We start from the raw sequence: 17021 nt of genomic DNA, 5'->3' as shown, positions 1-17021 counted from the left end.
CGTTCCGTTTTTTCTACCCTGCCATGTAAATTGGATTTTATTATTATGGAAGAACCCTTTTATCTTTGTTGAATAAAGAAAATAATTTAAATCAATTGGAACTTGGCTGCTGGATCCTTTTTTTTTCTTCAAGTTCAGTGTCAGCTGAGCTGTATCTAATCCTATCCTGTGTGATACTGTCTGCAGAGCTGAGTATCTAATCCCATAATGTGTGATACTGTCTGCTGAACTGTATCTAATCATATCCTGTGTGATACTGTCTGCTGAGCTGTGTATCTAATCCTCTCCTGTATGATACTGTCTGCTGAGCTGTGTATCTAATCCTGTCCTATGTGGTACTGTCTGCTGAGCTGTGTATCTAATCCTCTCCTGTGTGATACTGTCTGCTGAGCTGTGTATCGAAACCTGTCCTATGTGATACTGTTTGCTGCGCTGTGTATCTAATCCTGTCCTATGTGGTACTGTTTGCTGCACTGTGTATCTAATCCTGTCCTATGTGGTACTGTCTGCTGAGCTGTGTATCTAATCCTCTCCTGTGTAATACTGTTTGCTGCGCTGTGTATCTAATCCTGTCCTATGTGGTACTGTTTGCTGCGCTGTGTATCTAATCCTGTCCTATGTGGTACTGTCTGCTGAGCTGTGTATCTAATCCTCTCCTGTGTGATACTGTCTGCTGAGCTGTGTATCTAATCCTATCCTGTGTGGTACTGTCTGCTGAGCTGTATCTAATCATCTCCTGTGTGATACTGTCTGCTGTCCTTGGTGACACTTTAGACATTTCTGGTCACCAGCAAAATGGCTCCGCACTGTGATCCTAAACTTCATTCCCTCTTATACTTTTTGAAACCCCCAGATTGGGAGGGGGAGGTGACATCACACACAGGAAAGCAGACTCCGCCCACTTTTACTGCAGCTGTAATCCAGGCTATTTCTACAGTAGGATTTCTGTAGGATTTCAGAAGCTGCTCCCCCTTGTGTTTAAGAGTGGAAAATATCAAACTTTTTAATTTTTTTTATATTTTGCTCAATTAAAAACAAATAATTTTTAAACAAAACATTAAAACATTAATAATTTACATTTTTTCAGTTATTGATTTTTTTTTTTTACGACACCTTCCCTTTAAGCCGGAATTGGTGAGGGAAAGAACCATTTTCTCTCTTTTTAAACTTATCATATTTTTTGGACCATAACACGCACCTAGGTTTTGACGGCGGAATATAGGGATAAAGATTGAAGCAAAAAATGTGGTCATGATGCATTGTTATGGGGGGATCTGCTGCTGATACTGTTACAAGGGTAATATCTAGTTTCTAGTGCAATGTGTTTGAGGACTTTCCCTTTAAATAGTGCTTATCACAAATCTGTGGCTGCCTTTTTTATTTACTAGAACAGTGAAGAGCCGCAGATTAGTGAATTTTCTAAATATAATCCAGTACCAACATTTTTGGAAGTGTCTCTAATGTCCCCCAAAAGGAACTTCCAGGTGGTGAGATCCCACAACCCTCAGTGATCACTCTCACAGTGAAAGAGTGAGCTCTACGACCCCAGCTCTGCGGCATCCTTCTTAAGCAGTTCAGTAAAACCTTAAAAAAAGCAAGTGACAGCGCTGGATTAGTTGAGAGAGCAATGTCTCGTGCTTAGAGCAGCCGCAGAGATTTGTGGGATCCCGCTCTGCACACGGAGATCCCACAAAATGGAAATTCAGGCTCAACTTTGCTAGTAAGTTGGGTATTTCAAGAGTCTTTAGGAACATTTGTGAAAGGTTTTGATATTAGATTATATTTAGATAATTCACTAATCTCAGGTTGCCCACTGCTTTATTTACTAAAAAGTGCAGCCCCAGATTGGAGATAGAACTCTGAAGTATATCACATTCTATATAATTGCGTTTCAAAACTTGTTTTGTTAATAAATGCTTGTAAAATATATATTCTTCATGCCTGTCTTTCTCTATTGTTTAGATCTGATGATTTTGTCTCAGAATCTCTGGAGTTGAGGCAGAGCTGTAGACATTTCGCACAAAAATAGTGCGGAGATGTCACAGAGGTGTGATGGCTGGCGGACAATCCGGTAGCAGCGAGTGTTAGAAAATTGCAGAGATTGGCAGCATGTGTTGTTATCTGACAGTTTTCTGTTTCTGCAGCAGCGGACTCTATGACCCTGGGAAACTCAGTTTTTCCTCTCAGTTGCCAGCCTCTGACTTCCTTTATAAACCTCCCCCTGGGGTGCGGTTTATAGTTGTTCCTGGTTGTGGTCTGCAGCGGTTGTCTCCTCTTGTTATTCCACAGACTTCTGTAGTAGCTGCTCCTAAGATAAGTGTTTGACCTTTGCCATCTACCTGGGCTCAGGTGGTAGCATTTGTGTTTCCCCTGTATTATTTACTTTTGTCGCCCTTAGCGTTAGTGGTGTTGACAAATAGCTCATACCAGCCATTCTTACTTAGGGCCCAGATCAGGGTTTGCCTAGGGTGAGGTATTCCTGCTCGGCGACAGGTGCAAAATCTGTATAGGGTTGGTGAGGGCAGTGAGGGTGAGCTGTATTGTCAGGGGTCACCACTTCCCCCCTTTCCCTAGTGATGGGGTATTCTTTTCCCCTTCTATTTGTATTGTATTATACGGCCAGTATAGCTTCGATCCCCAACCATGACAAAGGAGAATTGAATCACACTGCATCCTAGATATGTGGAAGTTATTCGGACGTTAAAATATACGCGAAATTGATTGCCGAAAGATTAAAAACTATTTTGCCGGGAATAGTAAACAACGACCAGGTGGGATTTATAGAAGGAAGGCAAACTCCAGATGGTACAAGAAAAATCTTAAATTTGATTTCTCGTATAAATGAAAAGATACCATCCCTGATTATATCTCTTGATGCAGAAAAAGCCTTCGACAGAATCTATTGGATGTATCTAAAATTAACCCTTCTTAAATTCGGCTTCAACCAACAAATTATTGATACCATCCTGGCCCTGTACTCCAACCCCACCGCAAAAATATTCTCTAATAATCATCTTTCCAGTCCCTTCAAAATATCAAATGGAACCCGTCAGGGATGTCCCTTATCCCCTTTACTATTTATACTAGCTATTGAACCGCTGGCAGAATATATCAGATCTAACCCAGAAATAAAAGGAATTCAAACCAGAGCTCGACATCACAAATTAGGGTTATTCGCTGAAGGCATAATTCTCACTCTTTCTGACCCGATAAACTCCTTAATGGAACTACAAAACACATTGGAATTATTTAGCAAAATTTCCTACTATAAACTAAATGCTGAAAAATCTGAAATCCTTCCCTTTTTTCTAAACAATCGGGTCATTAGCAACATAAAAAATCAATCATCTTTTAAGTGGGTAGATGGGTTCTTGAACTACTTGGGTATTAAAATTACAAATAATTTCCAATCTCTAATAGACATAAACATGAAAGATTTAATTGATAAAGTCCAAAAAAGAAGCAACTAATTTACAAAAACATGAAATCACTTGGTTGGGGAGAGTTAATGCATTCAAAATGATGATTTTACCAAAGATATATTATTTTAGATCCATTCCCCTTTTAATCCCCCCCCTATTACTTGAGTAATTTACATACCATCCTGAAATGCTATGTCTGGAACTACAAGAGGCCGCGGATTGCTAGGCATGTTTTATTGAAACACAAAAAAAGAGGAGGTTACAGTTTACAAAATATATTAAATTATTACAAATCAAACATAATTAGACAAAGCATATACTGGATTCAGAACAATCAATCTCACGCATGGATGGATCTGGAACTAGATTATAATAGCTATGCATCGCTTGGCCATCTTATTTTACGCTATTTGCAAAATACTAACCTTCCTCTCCCTGTACACCCCACCCTGGCCTCTACAATCGCGATCTGGAAAAACCTTAAGGGAAATAAAAATAAACTGGACACTACTAAATTTGAACAGATAAAAGAGTTTCCTCTTACATTCCCGGCCTATATAGCCAGAGAAAATATTCCCACAAATTGGAGAAAACAGGGTCCAAAAAAGTTAAAAGATTTATATAATGGAATAGACTTTATCACCTTCTTGGATATCAAGATAAAATATAATATCTCAGACAATGACTTCAGGATAATTATTGCTTTACGATCCACCATAAAAAACCTACTAGCCTTCAAACATCCAATTCCAGAAATTGTTAGCACGCTATACAGTAACATGGCTAATAAGCAAATATGGAGCACTAGGAGCATTTACAACAACTTCAACGAAGATATTAGTTTTAAAAAAATGGACTACATGATTAAATGGGAACATAGTTTAAAGCAACAATTTTCTGAAAGGGAATGGGAAAAAGCCCTAAAAGCGACTTATAGCTCAAACATTTGTGCTACACTGCACGAATCCTACTATAAACTCCTGAGCCATTTGTACTACTCCCCCTCAAGAATAAGCAAATTCAACAAAAACGTGTCTTCTCTGGAGGGGGTGTAACCAAATAGGCGATATAATCCATATTTTCTGGAAATGCCCAATGGTTAAAACTTTATGGTCTGAAATTTTTAAATTGCTGAACCGAATTACAAAATGGAATATTTCTATCTCTCCACATATGGCCCTGTTGTCTCTAGGAACTGAAAATCCTGATCCATCCCATGTTCCCATCACCATTCACCTCTTTTTAATTACTAAAAATCTAATAGCAGCAAAGTGGAAAACGAAAGAATGCACAAATATTAATGAAATCATTAACTTACTATCCACCCATCATAAGTATGAAGAAAGACATGCAATTATAAACAATACATTTTCCTCCTACCACAAACGCTGGAGTCCATAGATCAGTGACACAATCGGCATTTCCTGATTTAAAAGCAACCTTTCTCCAAGGATATTTTAATCTAAGATTTGAATTTTAATTCCCCCCGGTCCCCTTGCTGATTTCCCTTTCTTTCCTTTTCTTTTCTCCCTTTTCTGTTTTCTCTTCTTTTCTTTAATAGGCCCTATAGAGTTAAGAGTTATATTATGTATTTTAAACAATTGTTTGTTAATAATAAGCGATCATAACAATATTTTACATGAACTAAATAAGCAGGAATGTTTCCCCAACCTCCTTCCCTATTACCCACTTACGTTATTCTTCCCCTGATTTCTTCCCTATTAAAATATTCTTACCCCTCTCATCCCTCCCATCTTTTCCTTTTCTCTCATATAAAATAAAATTCTAAGCATTTATACTATGAGATATATGTATTGAAAGTTTGAAGCCAATTCATAATTCATGAATATTGTTAAATATACTTTCTTCATGTAATAAAACATTATTGAAAATAAGAAGAGCCCCAAGATCACTGTGGCTGAGCTCCAGAGATGCGGTAGGGAGATGGGAGAAAGTTGCAAAATGTCAACTATCACTGCAGCCCTCCACTAGTCGGGCCTTTATGGCAGAGTGGCCCTACGGACGTCTCATTGAAATATGAAAGTCTACATAGAGTTTGCAAAAAAACACATGAAGGACTCCCAGACTATGATAAATAAGATTCTCTGGTCTGATGAGATGATTAGAACATATTGGTGATAATTCTAAACAGTAAGAGTGGAGAAAACCAGGTACTGCTCCACACCTGCCCAATACAATCCCAACAGTGAAACATGGGGGTGGCAGCATCATGCTATGGGGGTGTTTTTCAGCTGCAGGGACATGACGACTGGTTGCAATTGAAAGAAAAATGAACATGGCCAAGTGCAGAGATATCCTGGAAGAAAACGTCTTCCAGAGTGCTCTGGACCTCAGACTTGGCCGAAGGTTCACCTTCCAACAAGACAATGACCCTAAGCACACATCTAAAATAACAAAGGAGTGGCTTCAGAACAACTCTATGACCATTCTTGACCAGCCCAGCCAGAGCCCTGACCTAAACCCAATTGAGCATCTCTGGAGAGACCTGAAAATGGCGTCCACCAACGTTCACCATCCAACCTGACGGAACTGGAGAGGATCTGCAAGGAAGAATGTCAGAGGATCCGCAAATCCAGGATCCGAAGAAGATTCATGGCTGTACTAGCTCAAAAGGGAGAGCGCTTGTACTCAATACTGAGCAAAGGGGCTGAATACTTATGACCATGTGGTATTTCAGTTTTGTTTTTTGTTTGTTTATTTTTTAATTTGCAAAAATGTTTACATTTCTGTTTTTTTCTGTCAAGATGGGGGATGGGGAGCAGAGTGTACATTAATGAGAAAAAAAATCAGCTTTCTTGAATTTAACAAATGGCTGCAATGAAACGAAGAGTGAAAAATTTAAATGGGTCTGAATACTTTCCGTACCCACTGTAAAACTAAATATGCTCTCCTCATAATAAAAGCTTCTGAGAAAGGAATCTTAAAGAGAACCAACCAGCAGGAATTTGCTGTATGAAGTAAAGGCAGTACCATACCTGCACTAGGATGCTTTCCAAGACAAGGGGAATTCCAGCTCACCCAGCGGAGATAATCGAGGACGGTGCACGGAAGGAAAGCCACTCCTAGATCCAATCACAAAAACAGATCCAGCCCCCAGTCCAGTAGGTAGAATAAAACTTCACTCTTTATTGAATTTCCATTAAAATAGCCATTAGTATGGCTTGGTGCGTAACATACACAAGACGCGTTTCAGATGTTGCAGCGTCCTTGATCACATAGCATCACTGACTGCACACACGATTTACAAAGACAAGAACCGGAACTGACATAATACAATTACATGTGGATCAGTTGTTTAACATAATTAAATTACATATTATCCCACCTGGCAGTGGCCTGAAGGAAAAAAAAGGGTTTAATAAATGTTGTTTAATTAATTCTTAAGGTTCAGTCCAAATGGAACTCTAGTATTAAGAATAAAAGTCCCATTGTGCTTCTCTAATGTGGAGTGTTTTATTTAATCCCCACCTCTCTTGGAGACAGACACCTTCTCAATAGCATTTACCGCTAAGGCATCTAGTTTGCCGTCGTGCACATTGGTGAAATGCTGAGAAGCTCCCGAGCAGCTCCTGCTACTAACATTATTAGCGTCGTACGCGTGTTCAGAGATTCTTCTCCTAAGCGCACGATTCGTGCTCCCCACATCCCGAAGTCGGCAAGAAGTGCAGGTAATAGCATAAATTACACCTCACGACCCACAATTAAGAAAGGAATCAATATTATAAACCTTAGGAGTAGCGCAGGAGCTAACTTTGTTTCCATTACTCATGAATCTACATAAACCGCGCAGCTTTTTGCCGCACCTGTATGACCCTACTGTAGAAGCCAATTATCGTGACTTCCAGCCCCCACAGCAATGCGCCGGCTGGTATGGTCACTCGGAGACACAATACATCCAATGGTGCCATTTTTTTTGGAAACAAATTTAACTCCTTCTTGCAAAATGTTTTGGGAGATTTCATCCGTATTGAGAATAGGTAGATGTTTTTTAACAATATTGATAATGGAATAATAATCAATGCTGTATTTCATAGAAAATACAACTGCACGATTACACCCATCTGTTCTGGAGGGTTTATTCAGTAAAAGCTGGTCCCTGGTAATATCTGACATTTTATCTTTAGCCTCCAGAGCCACCTTTCTTGAATAGCCTCTATTGGCAAACCTGTTCTCAATGATCCTGCATTCATAGGGATATGCCGTTTCAGTGTTACAGCATCTATTGGCCCTGACGAACTCCCCAGTGGGAATGTTGTTGATGACATGCCTGGGATGGCGACTCCCCGCATGAAGAAGGGAGTTACCCGCGATTGTATTCCGGAAGATTCTGCAGTCAACTTTATTGGTGGAAGCATCTGAAGAAAAATAAATGTCCAAAAAAGGAACACAACTCATATCAAACTCATCTGGAAGAACAGAAATTGTGAGCACTTTGGGAATGTCACAGAATGGATTGATAAAGGTATAACTAGATTGTGCCCATTATTTAGAGGAATGTGATATGTGCATTGTGTAATGTTCAGCAGAGATTTGGGTAACAGAAGAATGACTTTCACTATCTGCAATTATTATTTTACTTGATAAAGGATAAAAATAAATGGTATTCACTGATAAAGGGGAGAATAGATCAATAGAAAATAATCAATAGATGTAAGGGGAAGAGAAATTCAGAGTTGTCACAATTTTATAGATCATTGTTGGATATTTGTCTGACCACATCCACTTGTTACACGCCTGTCCCGTGTCTGGGATCTGCCCCTTCCCCCGCTCTGCTAAACTTTCCTGTGCTCCACGTTGGGCTTTGCAAGTAGCCGGACACACTCCATGTGCTGAGCTTAACTGGCCTATATAAGGCTACCAAGATACTCACCTGTGTCCTGGTATTAGGACTATTAGTTTGTGTGTGCACAGCGACCTGTCTGCAGTCTCCAGAACATCTCCAGACTATCTGTGGCCTCCAGCACCTCAGCTACCAATCTGCCTGTGGCTTCCAGTATGTCTGCACCTGTCTGAGGTCTCCAGGACGTCTGCGGCTTCCAATACCTCAGTTACCTGTCTGCCTGTGGGTGTCAGTACCTCTGCAGCCTGTCTGAGGTCTCCAGGGCTTCTGCTGTATACCTGTGACTGGTAGTGCCTCTGCTGCTCGTCCCAGGTTTTCCAGGATATCTGCTCCATGTCCGTCCACGGCTTTCAGTCTCCTGTCTCCCTACAGCCTCCATTACCTCACTGTGACCCCCTGACAGAAAACCAAGACCATGGTTCTCAATGGCGCAGTTACAAAGTCTTTTGGGGGAGTCCCTTTGAGGGGGTCCTGTCACACCCTTGTCCTTGGTCTGGGCTCTTCTCCCTATACCCCGGTCCGCTAAACTTTCTTGTGCTCCACACTGGGTTTTGCTAGTATCCAGCGTGCTCCATGTATGGAGCTTCCGAGGCCTATATAAAGCCGATCACACACAGCTCCGCTCCGTACACACGCGGCTCCGCTCCGTACACCTCGTACACACACGGCTCCGCTCCTTACACCTCGTACACACACGGCTCCGCTCCGTACACCTCGTACACACACGGCTCTGCTCCGCACACCTCGCACACACACGGCTCCGCTCCGTACACCTCGTACACACACGGCTCTGCTCCGTACACCTCGTACACACACGGCTCTGCTCCGTACACCTCGTACACACACGGCTCTGCTCCGTACACCTCATACACACACGGCTCTGCTCCGTACACCTCGCACACACACGGCTCCGCTCCGTACACCTCGTACACACACGGCTCTGCTCCGTACACCTCGTACACACACGGCTCTGCTCCGTACACCTCGTACACACACGGCTCTGCTCCGTACGCCTCGCACACACACGGCTCCGCTCCGTACACCTCGTACACGCACGGCTCCGCTCCTTACGCCTCGTACACGCACGGCTCCGCTCCGTACACCTCGTACGCACGCGGCTCCGCTCCGTACACCTCGCACACACACGGCTCTGCTACATCCACACTGTAAACCCCTCCTGACCCCACACATAAACCTCCCCTCATCCAGCACCATGACAACCAGCACAGCAGAGTCCTGCATACACTGAGGAGCTGATCATGTGACCCCTGACTCCTCCCCTCCATGTGACATCATCACAGGTCCTGGAAGCACAGAGCAGCCACATGTATACTGTGAGGCTGTTACTCTAGATATGGGGTTGGGAAACACCAAGTAGGAAGGTAAGGGAAACCCTGTTTTTAGGGAAAGGGAAGCTGGTGACCCCTGACCAAACCTACTGCTGTTCCCTGGGTCCCTCCCTACTATAGATAGGTTCCGCACCTCTGCGCTGAGCCGGATACCTGACCTTAGCTATAACTACTGCTGGGCCCTAAATAGAGAATGGGTGGGACGAGCTCTTCATCAACCCCACTAAAGACACAAGGAGGACACAGGGAAATGCATGAACTACTTATCTACAGGTGACACAGGTAGAAGATACCAGCGACAATACCACAGAGGAGTACAAGTCACCTGCTTGCAACCAAGGCTTGAATGAACTAAAAAATATCACCAGCATCAGTCCAAGGAAGTATCGGGTATTTAAGCACCCATACAATGCTGATTATCTGGTGTAAGGCGAGCTCCTGCTGGGTCCAAAAGGGGGAGAGATCAATCCAGCAGGAAATTAATACTGACAGCAGGAACAATGGAAAGTCAGGGAGCATTCTACTCAGCCAGACACTGTGACCTTCTATAGCCAGAAACCACATGACTGTCACACATGACAGCGGCTCTGCAGGTGGAGGTGTGTGGTTATTCCCCATTATTGGTCACAGGCAGCATTAACCCCTTCAGCGCTGAGACTTTCTTGGTGTTTTTCTCTTGCTGATTTCTATGAATCATGAAGCTTTTGTTCCTTTGTCTCTGATAGATTCACTCGACCCAACTATGAGAGGCCAGAAGTGAGGAAACCCGTCTGCCTTCGGTCCTCGGTCCCTTTCTGCCTTCAGTCCTCAGCCCCTTTCTGCCCTCGGTCCTCGGCCCCTTTCTGCCCTCGGTCCTCGGCCCCTTTCTGCCCCCACACAGTATAATGTTCCCCCAGAATGTTCTCATTATATGTTTCCCCTTATTCTCTCCAGTAATTGTATTATTACAGCGGATTCTTTATGATGTTACATCGTCATCTTCTCCCCATTCAGGTCCCTACAATATCGGATCCTCTCAGTGGAGATCTTCTATAGAAGAGAATTCTCCTGATTGCCCCGTGAAGGATGGATATGGACAGGGACAAGATGGCGGAGAGGATATTACACCTCACCCTAGAGATCCTCTTCCGGCTTACTGGAGAGGTGAGAGATTCTGATGACGTCACATTACATCATTCTTATCTATGGGAATAACAGATGGACAGAACTGGAGAGGTGAGGACTCTGGAAATGTCTGGAGTGAGATTTATTACTGTGTCTCTCCATAACCAGGATTACACAGTAGTGAGGAAGACCTCTAGTGAGCGCTGTCAGGCCCCTGTGTCTGAGGGATGGGGAAGACCCCTGAGCCCAATCACGGAGCCTCCACCTCACCCCCCGATACATGAGGACATCAATGACCAGAAGATCCTAGAACTCACCTACAAGATGATTGAGCTGCTGACTGGAGAGGTGACACTGCTGGGAATGCTGGGACATTATACAGTAACGCTATGAAGGGATCGGGGGTGACGGTATCATTGTATGTGTCAGGTTCCTATAAGGTGTCAGGACGTCACCGTCTATTTCTCCATGGAGGAGTGGGAGTATTTAGAAGGACACAAAGATCTGTACAAGGACGTCATGATGGAGGTTCCCCAGCCCCTCACATCACCAGGTAATAGACAGGACTAAATACACACGGCCTATAATTATCTGTATGTAAGGAATGAATTCAGTCCCTGTATGTGTCTCCTCCAGGTCTATCCAGTAAGAGGACAACACCAGAGAGATGTCCCCGTCCTCTTCTCCCACAGGACTGTAAACAAGAAGATCCCGATGTTCCTCAGGATCATCAGGTAGATGGAGAGAAGGTGCCATGAAATCTCCCTATGATGTGTAGACAGCTGTGAAGGTCTTGTGCTCGGTCTTGTTTTATCCTCCAGTATTATATGTGTTATACTTGTAAGGGGCGGACGGACCCCTTACACGGCGGTGCAGTTTTCCCCCTGAAGACACCCCACGCTGGGGTAGCTAAAGATGTTAATATTAATGTTAATTGTGTTTTATGGTAGTAACGGGTTTTCTCCCCTAGATGTCAGGGTGGGACGGCTGTCCCCATAGGAACAGTACAGGAGAGAGGTGGAGCCGGACAGTCTAGGGGGGAGGGTGAGAGGTTGCTGTAGAGAAAAAGTGTAGTGTCTGCTGGGACGGGGGAGAAGGAGCAACAGGGGCAGAGTGTGGGAGCGATTGTGGCAGTTAGCCAGAGAGAGAGAGAAAGGAAAGTGTCCGGATCGGGAACCAGCAGTGTACAGGTGGGACCCGAAGAAGCTTAGCCGGCGAAGCAGAAGTGTGTGGGTCAAGTCTGCATTAACCGGAGTGTGAGCCTAGGTGAAGTAAACGAGAGTAGCCGGGCAAGGCTCCTGAACAGAGAAAACAGGAAGTTTCCCTGGCAGGAATTGTGATTTGACGCTGCAAGATTTGTGTACCGAGACTGTTTTGAAGACATGTGTAATGAAATGCCTTTTGGTTCAGCTGATGCCTGTCTGCGGAGTCTTCCTGAGTCGGTCAGCGCGCTCCTGCCATCCACACTCTGCCCCACAAAACATTCCCCTGTCCCATTAGTGACGGCTGTGCCGGGGGTTAGCCTGATGCATGAAGCGGCCGACTCAGCGACTCCTGAGGCACCCCCGGCACCCCTGTTAAGGTGAACTCTTAATCAGAGATCACTAGCTGCCTACTGCCTGGTCTAAATGGTGTGGATCGAGTGCATGCTTGAAAAATGAGATCAGACACAGTCGGATATTCATCTTTCCTCGACAGAAGTCAGCCCATGCTCTGCTTTATTACAACTGAGCTTGCTCTGATATAACCTTGCAAAGAGGCATGGACAGCCCCACAGTGAGCATACTTGGATGTGTCCATTGGTCAGTGGGTTGAACAATGTGTTAGTCCATGAGCTGATTGGTGGGCGTCATTGTAGGCGGGTCTATGACGTCATCGGATGGATCCATGGTGATGGGAGGGACATCATCTGGTGGATCCATGCTGATGGTAGGGTCTGTGATGTCATCGGGGGCCATCTTGGCTTCCTCTTTAGAGTGACTGGCTTATGTATAGAGAATTAATTTCATTGAACACATTTCCCACAGTGCTCTATGTTCAGAGGTTAATTAAGTATTTCATCTTATGGCTCTCCTCAACAGTCCCCCCTAAATACTTTATTAACCTTCTGACCCTACTGTGGTCCTCTAACAAATCAGCTCTAATGCTTTACCTGCAACTCTTTTCATTTTGCTATCCCCTATACAAGCAATGCTAAGCCTTTGCCCCCACTGGTACAGACTGTTGATCAGAGAATTGATCACATCCCGCACACACAGTTCACAGAGGTATAGGTAACAAACCAGTCCTTAGAACAGACTATTTAATGCCGAAGAGCTTACTCAGAATTTGAGATTAATCGATTAGAAAGAGTAAGGCAATTGTAAGAATAAGCTTCTTACTGTTATGCTGCAGCTTTTAGCATTACTGTTTCTGAAAGACTGATTCTCAGTCAATATCCGAGTGCTGTCCGCGTCTTCGAGACTTTTCTACCCGAATACACCTGATTGTATAACAACACTAATGGATCTCTTCTTGTCTCGGGTCTATAATCTACCACCAGGAGGCCTTTAACAAGATTTCCTTTCCCATGGATCCGATTACTTTCAGTAACACAGAGTAGCACTTTTACGGCTTCAAATACCAACAAATAAAACAATACCAGTTACCTACAAGTGTATGTTATCCTTAAAAAGTCACTTAAACCCTTAAAATAATTGATTGGTTCAGGTCAGATAATGTTTTTCCCACCATGAGCCCTTATTTTTGTAATGTTCCTGTACCCATTGTTCCCTTGGTTATGGTTATTTCCCATGTATCATCCCCAATCTAGAAATTCTCCATAAGGTTCTATGTGAGAGAATCCAGCACTATGTGTGTTGTGACCCTCATTTTGCTGGTACGATGGACTCTTTACAGTGGTTGTTGTCTCCAGATGGGTTTTCCCTCAAGCTTCATGGAAGTTGCTGTGGTTGGGATAAGCTGGATCGGTCCACCTGATTCTGACTCATGGCTCATTCTGACTTGTCTTTTTAGGATCACCAAGTCTCCTGGCTGGAGACCACGTGCTCCTGACACTGATTTAGGATCTGGAATTGGAGGATACACATGTTTAACACACTATATAGGCAGTTGTATACGGCTCGTACATCACTGGTCAGGATATCACACTGTATCTGCAGTATCTGTGAGAAATATAATCACGTTCTAGGTACTAAACCAAAAATACCTTATATAAAGATCTAATTATTAAGGAAAACGAACATTTATTACATGATTTGCAGCGTCCACCATTATCTTGTGGATCGTTACATGATTATGTTATAATCATTAAAATTCCAAACAACATACACCCATTTGACTATAGACACAATTAAATATTCCAATAAAGGAGGGGGCAGGGATTGGGGCAATAGCCCTAAACTCTCCCTACCTCGCAGCGGAGGTCGGCACCCTATAAGGCGAATTGCCTCCCCCGCTCACCGACGGCTCACCCTCCCTATCCCTACACTGCTAAGCTTATACGTGCTGCTAATGTCAGTGAGGGAATATAGAATCCATGAGATACCGGGGATAAAGAGGCGTCAATATGCAATTATATATATCCAATTAATTCCCAAAGATTAAATATTCAAACTCTATATTTTACATAGCTGTTTGGTAGCTTAAATCAATATGATAAAGCAAATTGAAGGACCAAACCCTAAAAGAAATTAAATATCTCACATGTATAACATGTACCCACTGTATAAATATCATAATAATAAGGCCAGGTAAAGTCATGAGGAGATCTCGTCCAATCACAGACCCTCCACTGTCCAATTCACACTCAGGCTAATAAAATAAACGCATATTTGTCAGACATTTAGCTTGAAAGAAGCGCAACGCATTTCTCCCCTCTTCACAATGGGAGACGGGGATTCATCAGGGGCATCCCCAGGTACTGATCTCTATAGTGACCTCTGGTATAGAATATATTCTTTTACCGCTTTTTAGGAACTCCATCTTTACATACCACCAGCACCATGAGTTTTTCAGCAGTAATGTTTTCCACACTGGATATGTTTCAGAGCAGGCCTGAAAAGAAACTCACACAACACGCATAAAACTCATATAAACCTACTCATGGTAGATGTATATGACTAATCTGCAATCACCGGAGCAGTAGAGCGGATGAGGGGGGTGTTGCTACGAGGTCTTTACAGTTTTTCTACCTTAATAGGCACACGTTTTACTAGACTGGATGTGTGTGGCCACCTGGGTACTGAGCAGTGGTGCCGCCCATATCTTGTCCATCCCAACACCTTTGTCACATGGGTTACCTGGGCCATTATTGAGTAGAACGCTCACGGCAGAGAAAGCTTACCGCCCTTTATCCACAGATTTTCCTCAGTCACTGGCTCCCTGCGTCTCACACTCCGTTCCTTGCTGAATCGCTTGTTCCTGTAAGGATTTAAGAACACAAGGAGTGACCAATGTCACGGACGACGTGACAGGAGCCACCGAGGTACTGGTCTGCATTGGTAAAGGACTCTCAACTCTAGGCCCATTCACTGCTTCTTTGTTGTGCACCTGTGCGAGCATCTCCTCCGGCTGCTGCCTATATCCACATTTTGACTATCTTACCCCTTTCCGCTCTACAAACCACAGTGATCGCAAATCTGCAACTCATTCTCCTATTCCGATGAGAGAGGATGGAGTGGTTTGATTTTTATTACCTCATGTTGCGTAACCTCAGCATATCCAGTGCAGAATCAACCAGCATCTTGGTATCTGGATCCATCTACGGAAAAACTCAAAATCTGCATTAGCAATGGGCTCATCTGAGACGTGTTCAAAACCTGACAATTCTTGTTACATCAGAGCAATCATGAGATGTATGTCTGTCTGCTGTATCCTCCTTACAGATAAAAATATAAAGAACACTTAATAGAAAAACCCAATCGATGAACAAATTAAAAACTTAGCAATAGGCGTGACTTTCCACATCATCTCCCCCCCCCTTTTTGAATCTATTATCCAAAGCATAATTAGATTAAAAAAATGTGTGGCCCCAGAGCTCTACATTTAGGAATAAAAGTCACATTGTGTAGATTGTACCTAACCGGGAACACCAGAAATATTGTGTTATGTATCATTTCATAATGGAAATCCATTTCAATGGCTTTTCAACCTTCGCTTGAACCACAGAAATTTGCATTACAATCTTTCTTTCTATAAAAAGAAAACAGATGATTCAATACATTATATATAAACCACAGAATGCCATAAATCATCCACATACCTTAAACCAAATTATTGTAATTATTAATATATTATTAATAAAGATTATTATTATTAACAACAATTATAATCTTAATGATAACACAACCTGTGGATATAGAGGCGTTCATATTTGCAAAATTGAGGAAATTATCAGGAAATTTTCAGCATCTCTGTGATAATTCTGTCCATGAATACTATTACTTTTTTATAAATTGCTGCTTTACCATAGAAATCCATCTGATTAAACAGCTTCCTATGCTCTTGTATCTACCAATAAATCTAAACATTTCCACAATTCAGTTTTATTCCTTTAGGATAAAATTAGTAACATAAAAAAACTATTGTCAATGACCTTTTTTCCAATATAATTTGCAATGAATTAAATGTGGAAACCCTTTTTTTTTTTCTCTTCCCTCTTTTTGCCTTTTTATGACAAAACAATAGATAGGACTAACCCCCCTTGTAACTTGAAACTCTAGTGGTAAACCTGTATTTTTCCTCCTCCCCCTGTAGCCAAAAACAGGTTTTGTTTCTTTTTTTTTTTTTTCTTCTGCAAGACAACTCAACATTGCGACCTCTCTTCACATGGATATATTTATCTTTTATATATTTATTTATTTTTAAAACATACAACTCTCAGGATCAATCTATCAGAATGGAATATTTATTTATTTTCATCAGATCTGTTTTAAGGTACGTTTATTTTAAGGTTTTCCTCTTATTCTTTTATTGCTTACTAATTAATAAGATATTGCTCCTTGTGACTATCCTGACTCAATCCAACCTGCACACTGGATCTATATTTAGTGTTTTCCACAACTACCCAATCATTCAATATTCCATCTTTTAATGCTATAAACATTTACTAACACTTCATGTTATTCAGTGGCTGCAGTTTTGTCAGCTCCACTGAGGCCTGTAGAAAATGGCTCCACAGCACGTGATTTCCTTCTCTTTGTTGGGATTTCAGCATCATGTGGGGGGAGGGGAAGGTAAACTTTTTTTTTTTTTCTCTCAACTATTTCCCCCTATATTCCATAG

General features: G+C 42.5%; 1 protein-coding gene across 1 annotated transcript in view; it reads left to right on the top strand.

Moving 5' to 3' along the window:
• The window catches only part of LOC142282748 (uncharacterized), a 45146-nt gene that overhangs the window by 3513 nt on the left and 24612 nt on the right, over positions 1-17021 (top strand). The gene's annotated exons all lie outside the window — the stretch shown is intronic.

This window comes from Anomaloglossus baeobatrachus, unplaced genomic scaffold (genome assembly GCF_048569485.1).
Source record: "Anomaloglossus baeobatrachus isolate aAnoBae1 unplaced genomic scaffold, aAnoBae1.hap1 Scaffold_52, whole genome shotgun sequence".
Lineage (NCBI taxonomy): Eukaryota > Metazoa > Chordata > Amphibia > Anura > Aromobatidae > Anomaloglossus > Anomaloglossus baeobatrachus.
Note: the sequence above shows the minus strand (reverse complement) of the source record. Positions and strands in the feature narration are given on the sequence as shown.